Below are 14,248 nucleotides of genomic sequence, written 5' to 3'. Positions count from 1 at the left end.
CCGGCCCGCCGCCCCCACAGCCCGGCTCCGCGCGGCGCCCACGGGCCGGGACCCCCGGGCCTCGCGGCTGCTGTGCGGGCACGGCCCCTTGGGCGCGGTCCAGAGCGGTTCGCGGAAGCGGCAAACCTCCTCGCCGTCTCCCCCTGCGTGGCCCCGCCTCCACAGGCCGCTCCTTCTACCTACGGCTCTCGAATGGGCTGGAACTTTCCATGCCTTCCGTCTCATCCTGGGCGGCGGGCGAGCGTGTGCTCGCTGTGCGCGTGCGCTGCGGTGCGGCCTCGTCCTTGTGCGTGCCCCTCGCCCCGACTCCCCGGCGCTAGGGACCTTCCCCAAGCCGGACCCGGGCTGCCGGAAGCGTTCTTGCTCGGGTGCGGGGGCCTGCCACTTGTTCTCCGCCCGCAGCCTTCTGCCCTGGCGCGCCTACCCAAGGCCCCCTCCCCGACAAGGGGGCTCAGGCCACGGGCTGCGGTGCGCGGCCTCGGGTCCAGCTCCATCTCTTGGCGGCTGCATGACCTTGTGCAGGCTCCTTTTTGTAGAAAGTGGGATGTGATGCCTCTGAGTGAATTGATGCACTTAAACGGCAAAAGGGTACCTGATGCAGACAGAGCGAGGGGCGGCCCGGGTATTTGTTGTGTGTGCCTGCCTGATGCAGGAGTTGTTGCCAGGGCAAGGCTAATACTTTGACTTTATATATTCCTCGAATATTTGGTTAGTTTCATTTAAAGGATAGGCCGAGGTTAGCCACCGTCAGGGATGGTGAGCTTGTCCTGGAAGAGAAGATTGGGGGATCAAGGGGTCACAGCCTGTGCTCTCCTGACCTCCAGGAACACGCGCACACAGGGCTCACTTCCCCCTCCAACCACTGGTGGGAAATGCCATTTTCTCAGGCTCCACTACTTAGAGATGGAGTCCCTTGTAAAGGCTTCATCTGCCCCCTTGCTGGTCCCATTTAAAGGGTTTGTAAGGGAAATATTTATCAACTCTAAAGTGCTTAAACGATAATTGGCAAACATTTATTGAGAATCCACTCTTATCAGGCACCATGCTAAGGCTGTTACATGTGTCTCGTAAAATTCTCACAACAGCCATATGAAGCAAGAACTATTAACCTCATTTTAGGTGTTTGGAAATACAGGCATGCAGAGATAATGTAACCAGTCCAAGGTCATACACATAACAGTAGAAACAAAATTTGGATCTAGACTATCTAAAGGCTGCGCCCATACTCTTGGGCACCACACTACATTTCCCTACACAAATGGATGAGCTGGGGTTATTCAGCGAATTAATTCCATGAGCACTTTTGTCACCTTACCCAGAGTCCTTACCATTTTACATCTACCTCCATTCTGGACTAAAGATGAGGAGGATGCTTGAACACAAGCTTTTCTGTGACATCTGGGTTTTAATATTTTCTGTCCTTGTTCACAACCCGTGTTCTTCTGAATGAAACCACACGGGTAAGTGATTCAAATTACCTAGTTAATGTCAACTTCCTTCACTTTTAGTTTAAAGGAGTAGTATACTTAACAGAAGGAAACAAGGAATTTCTGGACCCTCAGGATTGAGTTACAGATTATTCTAGGATAATCCCTGCTTCACCTCTTCTTCCTTTTGTTAATTACATGACCCACTTATTTGGGAATGAGAAAATATGAACCAAGCATTTATGTACCAAGCCAAAGGCCAAGGCAATACCATGAACTGACTCAACTTGGAGCATTTCCTCTTGGAAGCTCCACAGTTTTTTTTGTTTTGTTTTGTTTTTCCTAATGCCCAGGGGTGAGTGAGTATCTGGCTGCTGCTCTACCCCTCCCACCAACTTGACAAGTGGTATAAGGAAATAAGCCTGATTGCATAACACCTCACCACAGAGCCAGCACCCCCCAAAACTCTCCCAAGCTGTTGACCACCCACAGACTCACTATTTCTTAAGGGGAGAAACAGGGCAACTACACTGATTTTTTTTCCTTCTCAACTTTGTTTGTTTGTTTTAAATAAATGATTACTGGTGGCTTTTTTTTAGTTAATAAATGCTAATGACTTCATTTGAAAAATTTTTTTTTCTTAAAATCTTGGGAAACACTGCTGCAAATTTAGTATTTTACAACTAAAACTAACTTAAATTTACCAAAACAATTTTTAACTGTACTCAATATGTAGAATGTAAAGCATTACTGCAGTATCTAATGTAATAATAAAATAATGCCTCTACCTCTTAGAGTTTCCAAAACATTTAATATGATGGGTGTTTAAGATTTGATTAACCAGAAGTTTTGATTGATTAATTTTCAAGTAAGTTCTTTTGAGGACAAATAGGAAAGAAGATTAAGAATAGAAGTTGGGAGTCCAGTCCTATTTAAAAAAAAAAAAAAAAAAAAAAAGATAACCTTAGACTATGCCTTGGGTGAATTTAATCACCTCTACCTTCTTATATTCTATTGCTGTATAATGAGACTTGAACTTGAGTTTTCCACCTTTAATTCTCAAAGACAGCTATTTATTTTTTAACCATTTTGAGCATTCACCAGCATTCACCTGGAAGCATTCAAATGCTTTGCATTTATTAACATTCAGTTCTCACCACAAAGATCGGTATTATCAGGGCTGGGGCTATATCTCAGTGGCAGAGCACTTGCCTAGCATGTGTGAGGAACTAGGTTGGATCCTTAGCACCACATAAAAATAAACAAATAAAATAAAGGCATGCTCTTCATATACAACTACCAAAAAAAATTTTTTAAAGATAGGTATTATCAATTCTCTCACTTTACACAAAAGGAAAGTGAGACTTAATAGACCTCAGCAACTTGCCCCAAATCATACAGAACTCTGGACCTGCACAGTTAGCCCCAATACCACATAGCATCTCAATGTTTACTAGCCAGCAACAACTAAGCAACTATCAGTCAATCAACAGTCTTTTATTGAGGCCCTACTATATCTTCCCCTTCCTATGTAATTGCAGGATCCCACCCCCAGCACCCATATTCTCCTTGGGCACAGGCTTCTTGCTCCTTCCCTCAAGCTATATAGGTCTCCTGTCACTAGGAGGAAAAAAGCCTTATCTTAATCCTGTCACCCTCTCAATTTATCATTCGTCTTTCTTCTAGTCACATTTCTCCAAGAGTGTCAGACCCCACTGCATCTCCTCCCCACCTTTGCAAACTGTTCACCTGCGCCATCACCAGTGGTCTTCTATTCCCTCATTGAGTAGCTGTTTCTCAGGCCTCATTGTCAGGAGCCCCTCTGTAATCTCAGTGGTCTCTTCTTTACTGCCTATGACTCTGCACTGTGCTTTTGGGGTTTTCCTTTACATCTTTGGTCCCTTTTCTTGATTCCTTCCTGCCCCTGCATGTGACTGTTCTCCAAAGCAAGGAAGAATTCCAATAGCAAGGATTTAAGACAGGACTGCACCTAACCTGCTTTCCTGTTATTCAAGGGCATTGGAGTTTGGCTCTGAACAACACTCAGTTGATCTTTTCTGCCAGGATCCCAGTGTACTAAAACAGTGTAGGTGGGCAGTAGAAGGTGAATAAAATGAGGGATCTCCTTGTCTGTAGATAAGGAATCTGATAAGGAAACAAGGTAAATTATTTATTCTAAGACATAGAACCCTGGGCTTGTTTAACTCAAGGGGGAAAAAAAGAAAGAAAATTTTTTTAAAAAAACTTTGTTTACCAAATTATTCTTCCTATCCTATGCTCTGTGCTCTGGTGTTAGTTTTTCTATTGCTGTTGGATTAATTCTCAGAGAAATGCCATCCTTCTGAATTCCAAAAATTGAGTTCAAATTATCACTGGGAAGAGGTAAGACAGAAAACATTCTGCTCATGTAGCCTGTCTCTAAATACACCCCTCAGAGACTGAAGGAATATGAGTATTTTCAGCTAATGGAGAAGTGATCCCACAGTAGAATCAAGTCAGATTCTAAACTGTCACAATCACTACCTATAGTCTTCCTATAATCTACCCATAATCTTCCCCCTGATAAAAAGGGAGCCTCCATTTGTGGCATAGTTCAGGGCCTGTCCTGTATCTCCCTTCACAGAGACCTGAGATTCTTCCATAGCTAACTGCTCTCGGGACCTGGACCTCATAAAACCCTGATTCTCTGCGTGGCTGCTCAGTGTGTACCTGTTTCTCAGTCGATCGCCCAAACTAAGTCACAGCATTTCAAACTTGTTTACAACTGTTCTATCGGTGAACCCACTGGTCACTCCTAAACCGCTACACACCCCTCAACCACCTCCAGACCCTTTCAGTCATGTCCATTTACTTACCTTTGACTCATCTTTTCTTCTCAGTAAGCCTCTAGGTACTACCTAGACGAATTTTTACCTAACTTAAATTGCCTGTACTATTGGTCCTGTTCCTTGCAGAATGAAATACTGTGTGGAACATGGTTCTTGGCCAGGCATTTGGGGAGCTCTTCAAGCTTTAATCCACCAATTTCCAAATTATTTATTAAACTTTGATCAACTTAGTTTGCTTTTTTTTTTTTTTGGGGGGGGGAGAAGGGATTCAAATTCAGGCTCCACTTTTAAGAAAAAAGGAAAACCAAAAATCTCTGCAATATAATTTTCCCTTCTGTCTTACCTCTCCTTGCATTGTGTGTGTGTGGGGGGGGAGGGGGTTATGTTTGTGGGAGACACACATTTACCATCTTTTTTAAGGAAAGAGATACTGTGTGTGTGTGTGTGTGTGTATTAACTCTATGACTTTAAAAGACAAAATACATCCTGCATCTCCACTTGCTGAAGAGTTAGTTTTTCTTCCAATAGTGTTGTGAAGTGTCCCCCAACAGCCTGTCACGGGCCCACAAGGGTTCTTGATGTTAAACGTCAATAACATTAGAGGTATGAGACAGCTTTATGTTCTTTCTTCACCAGTGCTAAATACAGAAGAACGCACGTGGAAGCCTTTTGGATTTTTTAAAAAGGAACAAAGGCCTGAGAAGGTTGCCAGCAAATAAAACAACATCTGCAGGGTCTCCAGGAGGCGGAGCTTCCTGGGCCAGGAGCTGAACAAAGGAGCTGGAGAGGACCTGGCAAAATAAGCTGTGGAGCATGTCACTGGGGTGAAGCCAGAAAGGTGCGCCTGGGCCTGGCCTGCTGGGCACAAAGGGGTTTTAAGGCTGGAGGTGAAAGGAGAGAGGGGATCAGGCCGGGAAGAGATTCTAAGGGGGCCTTCTATATGCAGAATGAGAAAGAAGTTCAGCTGGTGCTGAGGCAGGCCAGAGGGATGGGCCCGGTGGGGGTTGAAGGAGGGAGTTTGGGGAGACAGAATCTGAAGGACTTGGTGACGGATTGCATGTTTCAGGAAGGACTCAAACAAGTGTCAAACATGGTGCTGAGGTTTTTTTTTCTCAAGGAACGTTCTGAACCAACTTTTGGTTCAGGCCACACACACACTTCCTCAGCTCCTAATTCTTGACTAAAGGTACATTGTTTTTTTTTATATTATAATTCAATTCATTTACTCTCCGGGTGTTTTATCTTAATAAATCTTCATAGTAAGATTGTAATTTGATGCACTGGGGTGATATCTTTTATTGCTTTAAACAGTCTCTCTTCAGGGCTTTAACCAAGACAAGAAGGGGGATAGTCCTGTCGCCTGTACTAGGTCTGCCATCTAAATGGTCCCCAAGGAATGTTGATAGATGGGTGTCATGACCACCAGTCAACACTTCCTGGTAAAAAGGTCAATGTACAAGAATTGTCACAAAGTCCATTGCTGTGTGAACATCATCCCACCCCCTGGTGCTGGGACTTGCTGGGACTGATAGGACCTCCCCTGTTGTCCAACAGGGGAGAAGGCCTTCATGATCAGAGAGCTTTAACAGAGACTTAGTAAGAGGAGCAAGTCCTGTAGGCACCAAATTATACCCAATAGTTCTGCAGTATACATTGGCTCAGAGTCAAGTTTGCCTGGATAAAACAATCCTGCTCCTGCTCTGAACTTCTTTGGACTTTCCTTTCACTAAGGAACAAGACAACAGAAAGGTAAGAATGTGTAGGATTCAAAGGGAATTCCAACAGAGAAACTCAGGAAGTTATAACCATTTGCAGTGGAGAAGATGTCTCACAGTAGGCAAAACCCCTCAAAAGCAGGTCTGAGGGAATATTTCGTAGTTAAGAATATATCAGGCCAGTATATAATATTTCAATAGCATATAGCATATGTATTTCAAGTTGCTCATATTTTTAAAAATAAATCAAACAGCAAAACAGCAGCAGCTATCTATGCTGCAAGGAAAACAAATCCCTTGGGTACAATTAAAATTACAAGATAATTGGCAGCTAGCTATCAGATGATACCTCCCACAATAAATCACCTTGAACTTTTGACCTAGGTTTACTGAGACCTTAGAATATTCAGGAAATATCTTGGGAATTTAGCTCCCAACTTTTCACTAAGAACACTTTCAATAACCATGTTGACCAGCAGTTCCTCTATAATATTGTTGCAAATGGAACAAATTATTTTAGAGATATATAGTGTTATTATCAAATCATTCCCACAGAGGGTTAACTTTCTGCAGTAATCAGTTAGTAATACTATTAAAGTTGGCTCCAGCTGCGGGCCCACAGGCAGCAGCCACATTCTAAGACCGAGATCCCTTCTGTTTCCCACTTCACTCCCACTCACCTGGTTACCGTGAGGCACAGCCTCCATGCTGCAAGCAAAGGATCTTTCTGAAAATGCAAATGTGAATCAGTTTTTCCCCTGCTTAAATACTTCAGGGATTCCCCATTGCCCTCAGGGTGAAGTCCAAACTTCATGGGGTTTATAAGGCCCTTCGTTCTGTAGGAGCCCCCTGCCTGCTGCCATCTATCTGGCCACTCCTCACCATGCCATTCCATCCCACACGTCCTGGAGTTCTTTATGAATTTTCCCTTCTGACCTTTGTCCTCTTCCTAGAGCACACACCTTCCTCTTCACCTAGCCTACTCCTATTTTTTCCCTTTTATTATTATGATCCATGTCATACAAATATGGACTTAAACATAGTTTAAAGAATAACTATTTTGTAAAAATTCCTGAATTCTCTTCCATGCTTCTGTAGAATCACAACCTTTCCCCTACTTTTTTTCTTTGCTTTTATCATTTATATATGCATTCCTAAGCAACAGCTTGTTGTTTGAACATTGTGTGCTTTGCTTTTCTCTCCAATATTGTATTTGTGAGATTCGACCTATATATTTTCATTGTTGATACTATTCTTTTGTAAAACTAAACCACTATTTATCCATTCTACTGTGTTGTTTGTTCTGGGGTTATCCATTACAAATAACAATGCTGGGAATATCCTTGTACATGTAGACTCAAGTCTATATGTACAGATGCAAAACTTCCTCTAAAGGCCTGGGCCCAGAAATGGAATGCTATCTCCCATGGTATGCAAAAAATTCATTCAGCTTTTCTAGATAATCCCAAATGGTTTTCCAAAGTGGTGGTAATAGTTTGTATATGATGTTGCTAACTCCAAGTCTCAATTTTTACAATTGTTCAAATCAAATTTGAAGTACCAATTGTATTTCAAAAACTTTAAAAATATAAATTGGTTATCAGAAAGCCTATCCAAATGCTGAAAAGACTGTTTCAGGTATCCTCCATCTGTAATCTGTTAGCATCTGTGCTTACTCCATGTCACACTTGTTGCATACACATAACAGATGTGAAGGGAAGCTGCTCAGATCCCCAACTGTTTTCCCTCTGGACTCACTGCTCCATTATAACTAAGACCATTCGTCCCTCAGATTTCTCCCAGTCAATGACTGAGCATGATGGAGGTATGAAACCAGATTCATTTCTATCACACACAGGACTGATCTGAGGATTATTATACCCAGAATACATAGGGAAACTCAAAACTCAACAATAGGAAAATAATCCAGTTTGCAAAGTGGGCAAAAAACCAAATTCTCAATAGACACATCATTAAAGAAGATGGCAAGTAAGCCATCTATAGATGGTATATAAACACATGAAAAGATGTTCAGTATCATTAGTTTTAAGAACATGCAAATTATAACTATAATGAGATATTACTAAATGCTTATTAGGATGATTGCAATTGAAATGAATCAAAAGACCAAGTGCAAGAAAGATAGTAACTGAAACAATCACATACTGCTGTTGGAAACATAAAATGATATGATCATTTTAGCAATTTCTTAAAATGTTATACTGGAATATGCCATATGAGCTAGTCATTCTACTCTGAGATATGTACAAAAGGTAAAGAAATGCATGTGCCCATACAAAGAACTGCACACACATGTTCATAACAGCTTTAGTTGTAATAGTCAAAAACCAGAAATGACTCAAAAGACTATCAGTGGGTGAATATGACATGCCCAAACAACAGACTAGTGCTCAGCAATTAAAGGGGTCCAACCATTGATATATTCAACAACATGGATGCCTCTCAATAGAGCTAAGGGTGGGGGGGGACAGATAAAAAGAAACACATATTGAATTATTCTATTATTTATAATTCTAGAAAATGTAAACTTGTAGCAACATGAAAAAAACCAATGGTTGGTTGGTATGGGAATGAAGAAGAGATATTATATAGCACACAAGGAAACTTTTGGGATGTGATGGATATATTTATTATTTTGATTGGGACAATGGTTTCATGGATATACATGTATGTCTAAACTTACCAAAATTACATATTTAAAGTAAATTTTTTTACTTTAAATATGTACAGTTTATTATGTTCCAATTATACTTCAAAAATTCTAAAAATATAAATCATTCACATTGTTATTGTTCTGTGAGGAAAGTCATTGTCTGATAATTCATGGATAAGGGATGACAATTATACCCATCTCTGGAATTTAAATCAATTAAACCAAAATAAGAACAATAACAACAAAGAGTCCTGATTTTACTTCTTGTACTTTAGGGGTCTTGTTAAGGAAGTCAGATTGTAGGCCAACATGGTAAAGATTTGGGCCTACGTTTCCTTCTATTAGACACAGAGTTTCTAGTCTAGTGCCTAAGTCTTTGATTCACTTTAAGTTGATTTTTGTGCAAGGTGAGAGATAGAGGTTTAATTTCATTTTGCTACATATAGATTTCCAGTTTTGCCAGCACCATTTGTTGAATAGGCTATCTTTTCTCCAGTGAATGTTTTTGGCACCTTTGTCTAGCATGAGATAACTGTATTGGTGTGAGTTTGTCTAGGTGTCTTCTATTCTGTACCATTGGTCTACATGTCTATTTTGGTGCCAATACCTTGCCATTTTTGTTACTATGGCTCTGTAGTACAGTTTAAGGTCTGGTATTGTGATGCCTCCTATTTCCCTTTTCTTGCTAAGGATTGCTTTGGCTATTCTGGGTCTCTTATTTTTCCAAATAAATTTAATGATTGCTTTTTCTATTTCTATGGAGAATGTCAATGGGATTTTAATATGAATTGCATTAAATCTGTATATTTTTGTTAATATGGCCATTAATTCTGCCTATCCAGAAGCATGGGAGATCTTTCCATTTTATGAGGTTTTCTTCAATTTCTTTCTTTAGTGTTCTGTAGTTTTCATTATAGAGTTCTTTTTTTTTTTTTTTTTTAGAATTTTAATATTTATTTTTTAGTTTTCGGTGGACACAACATCTTTGTATGTGGTGCTGAGGATCGAACCCGGGCCGCACGCATGCCAGGCGAGCGCGCTACCGCTTGAGCCACATCCCAGCCCCATTATAGAGTTCTTTCACCTCTTTTGTGAGATTGATTCCCAGGGTTTTTGTTTTGTTTTGTTTTGTTTTTTTAAGGCTATTGTGAATGGGGTAGTTTTCCTAATTTCTCTTTCAGTGGATTCATCACTGATGTGTAGGAATGTGTTTGATTTATGGGTATTGATTTAATATCCTGCTACTTTGCTGAGTTCATTTATTAGTTCCAGAAGTTTTCTGGTGGAATTTTTTGGATCTTCTAGATATAGAATCATGACATCAGTAAATAGTGATAGTTTGAGTTCTTCTTTACCTATTTATGTCCCTTTAATTTATTTTGTCTGTCTAATTGCTCTGGCTAGAGTTGAATAGAAGTGGTAAAAGAGGACATCTTTGTCTTGTTCCCATTTTTAGAGGGAATGCTTTCAATTTTTCTCAGAATGATGCTGGCCTTGTGGGAGGGAGGGGTAAATAAGCTTATGTAGCTTTTACAATGCTGAGGTATGTTCCTACTATCCTTAGTTTTTTCTAGTGTTTCGAACATGAAGTTGTGCCATATTTTGTCAAATCCTTTTTTTTATAAAAAAATTTATTTTTTACTCTAATTTGTTATATATGACAGCAGAATGCATTACAATTCATATTTCACATATGCATTACAATTTATATTACACATATTTTGCATCTATCGAGATGATCATATGATTCTTGTTTTAAGTCTATTAATATGATGAATTATGTTTATTGATTTCTATATGTTGAACCAATCCTTCATCCCTGGGATGAACCCCACTTGATCATGATGCAGTATCTTTTTAAAATGTTTTTGTATGCAACTTGCCAGAATTTTATTGAGAATTTTTGCACCTATGTTCATCAGGGATATTGGTCTGAAGTTTTCTTTTCTTGATGTGTCTTTGTCTGGTTTTGGTATCAGGGTGATATTAACTTCATAGAATGAGTTTGAAAGGGATCCTTCCTTTTCTATTTCATGGAATACTGAGAAGTATTGGTGTCAATTCTTCTTTGAAAGTCTTGTGAACTTGACTGAGAATCCATCTGGTCCTGGGTTTTTCTTGGTTGGTAGGCTTTTGATGGTATTTTCTACTTCATTACTCGAAATTGATCTATTTAAATCATGTTTGATCTCCTCATTCAATTTGGGTAGGTCATATGTCTCTAGAAATTTGTCAATATCTTCAATATTTTCTATTTTATCAGAGTATAAATTTTCAAAATAGTTTCTAATTATCTTCTATATTTCAGACATGTCCTTTGTGATATTTCCTTCTTTATCTCATATTTTAGTAATTTGAGTTTTCTTTCTCTTTTTTTTTCATTAGCATGGCTTGGGGTTTATCTATTTAATTTATTTTTTCAAAGAACCAATTTTTTGTTTTATCAATTTTTTTTCAATTGTTTCATTTGTTTAGATTTTATTGATTTCAGCTCTGATTTTAATTATTTCCTACCTTCTACTACTTTTGGTATTGATTTGTTCTTCTTTTTCTAGGGCTTTGAGATGTAGCTTTGAGATGTAGGCCATTTATCTGTTGATATTTTATTTTTTCATGAATGCTCTCAATGCAATAAACTTTCCACAACTGGGGTTGTGGCTCAGTGGTAGAGTGCTTGCCTATCATGCATGAGCCTCAGCACGACATAAAAATAAAAAGCAAATAAAATAAAGGTATTGTGTTCATATACATCTAAAAATACTGTGTGTGTGTGTGTGTGTGTGTGTGTGTTATAAAACTTTCCTCTTAATACTGCCTTCATAGTGTCCCAGAGATTTTGATATGTTGTATCAGTGTTCTCATTTACCTCTAAGAATTTTTTTATTTCATCCTTGATTTCTTCTACTATCCATTCATCATTCAATAGTGTATTATTTAGTCTCCATTTGTTAGAGTGGTTTCTATTTTTTATTTTATCACTGATTTCTAATTTCATCCCATTGTGATCTGATAGAATGAAGGGTATTATCTCTGGGCCTTTTGTGTGTGTGTGTGTGTGTGTGTGTGTGTGTGTGTGTTTACTAAGAGTTGCTTTGTGGCATAAGATATAGTCTATTTTAGAGAAGGAGTCATGTGCTGCTGAGAAGAAAGTATATTCGCTCATTGATGGATGATATATTCTATATATGTCTGTTAAGTCTAAGTTATTGATTGCGTTATTTAATTTTATTGTTTCTTTATTTAGTTTTTGTTTAGAAGATCTGTCCAGTAGTGAGAGAGGTATATTAAAGTCACCCAGTATCATTGTGCTGTAGTCTGTTTGATTCTTGAAATTGAGAAGGGTTTGTTTAATGTATACATAGATACTCCATTGTTTGGGGCATAAATATTTACAATTGTTATGTCTTGCTGATGTATACTTACCTAAAGAAGTATGAAATGTCCTTCTTTGTCTCTTTTGATTAACTTTAGCTTGAAGTCTACTTTTCTGAAATGAGGATGGAAACCCCTGCTTGCTTATACAATCCATATATGAGTGATATGTTTTTTCCAAATCTTTCACCTTCAGCCTGTGGATGTCTTTGCTCATGAGGTGAGTCTCTTGAAGACAGCATATTGTTGGGTCTTGCTTTTTAATCCATTCTGCCATTCTATGTCTTTTGATTTATGAGTTTAGGCTGTTAACATTATTTGCAGAGAACGCCTTATAGTTACCTGTCTTGATTAATATTCAAGTTTTAAAGTCATAATATTCAAATCCTAAGTTCTTCTGAGTCTTTTTGTTTAATGTAGAAGTCTTATAATTTTGATACCTAGTAATCTTTATATGAAAAGAAGTTTAGTCATTTTCATTTTTCTTTAATCAATGTTAAAATGACTCTTAAATTTGATAGGGTAAATCCTTCTAAATAGCCTTATTTATTTATTTATTTATTTATTTATTTGGGGTGTAGATGAACAGCATGCCTTTATTTTGTTTGTTTATATTTTTATCATGCTAAGGATTGAACCCAGTGCCCCCACATGAGTTAGGCAAGCGCTCTGCCACTGAGGTACAGCCCCAGCCCCAAATAGTATTATTTATAAACTTATTACTCAATTTCTTAAAACATTTTGAGTACATTTAAAATTAAAATATATCTGATTCTCTAAAACACTTCAAGCATCTGACATTGCAAACTTAGCCTGACAAGTGAGATCTTTCTAGGTCTTTAAGCAATTACTGAAATTTAATAAATCTAGTGAGTGAAGTTTTCTTAAGATTCATGGCAGATAATTGCCAACTGTTTCTCATGTGAATTCTCCCTCTTTTTTTTTCTTTTACATAAAACCCCTAGGTTTTCATTTGGTTTGTCCATCCAACAACAGATTACATTTACCAGTTTCTTTTGCAGTGGGGTATGATCATGTGACCAAGTCTTGGTTAATGGAACTTGGGCAGATATGAAGAAAGCTACAACCAGGTCATTTCCTTCAAGGTAATTGTCACAGACACTGTTCTTTCTCACTCCCCTTGGATGTGGTGGTGAGCCACCATGAACCACACTGATGGCCCCCAAGCCCACAGAGCCCACAGAGAGCCAAAGGAGAAAAGGAGCCAATTCTTTAGAAAACCTTAAGGAGAAATGTTGCTTGGCCTCCAGTTCTGACCACTCATTACTAGACTGTAACATAAGAAAAACAGAACAAAACTTTTATCATCTTTGAGCCATAGGGTTAGACTGTACCCCCGTAATACAGCCTCAGACTATCCATAAACTTAATCATATCCTCTTAAATGTTTCAAATTAAATTCAAGTCGAATGTACCAGGTTTTCTAATATGTTAGATTGCCATCAATGTTTCAACCTCTTTAAATAACACACAGATTATAATGATGATTAAACACTTACACCTAATCTTACCACAGGAATGTATCTTAGTCTGTTTTGTGCAGCTATAGCAAAATACTATAGACTGGGTAATTTATAATGAACAGAAATTTATTTCTTAAAGATCCACAGGCTAGAAAGTTAAAGATCAAGGGGCCAACATCTGGTAAGGGATTTCATGCTGCATCATGCAATGGCAGAAGGGGTTAGGGTTAGATCATCTGGTTTAACACTGACCTACAAACCTGGTAAATGATTCCATCTCAGTTATGATTTGCCCAAGAAGCTCATTCTCTGTCCAGACTGAAGTCCTACACTTAATATTGGGGAAAATCATTCCTCCACAACAAGCATGTATGTGGGGTTTACTAAGTCACTCAACTGGTGTGGTCATTCCATGTGTCCGAGACTGGTGAAACCAGAGTTTGAGACTAAATTCAACTCTCCACTTCTGTTGTTGGGTGGGGCCTGTGCAAACTGCAAGCCTCTGCAGCTGAGTTTCAGTGTTATTAGCTAATCACAGCAGGGGATGCCCACCAGCGTCAACTCTGAGGGTCCCAGCCAGCCAGCAAAGGCAGATTCTTCTCCACTACTATCAAATGGTTTATTTTGAGGCTCAGTGTTGCAGTTCTAAATGGTGGAGTATGCCTTCCAGTGTTGCAACAGACCCTAGCAACTCACCACCAACTTCTTTCTGGGTTCAAGAATGAAATATGGAAGGCAAGAGTGAAAG

This window comes from Spermophilus citellus (assembly GCF_964194105.1).
Source record: "Spermophilus citellus genome assembly, chromosome: 7".
Taxonomy (NCBI): domain Eukaryota; kingdom Metazoa; phylum Chordata; class Mammalia; order Rodentia; family Sciuridae; genus Spermophilus; species Spermophilus citellus.
This window is presented reverse-complemented; position numbering follows the sequence as displayed.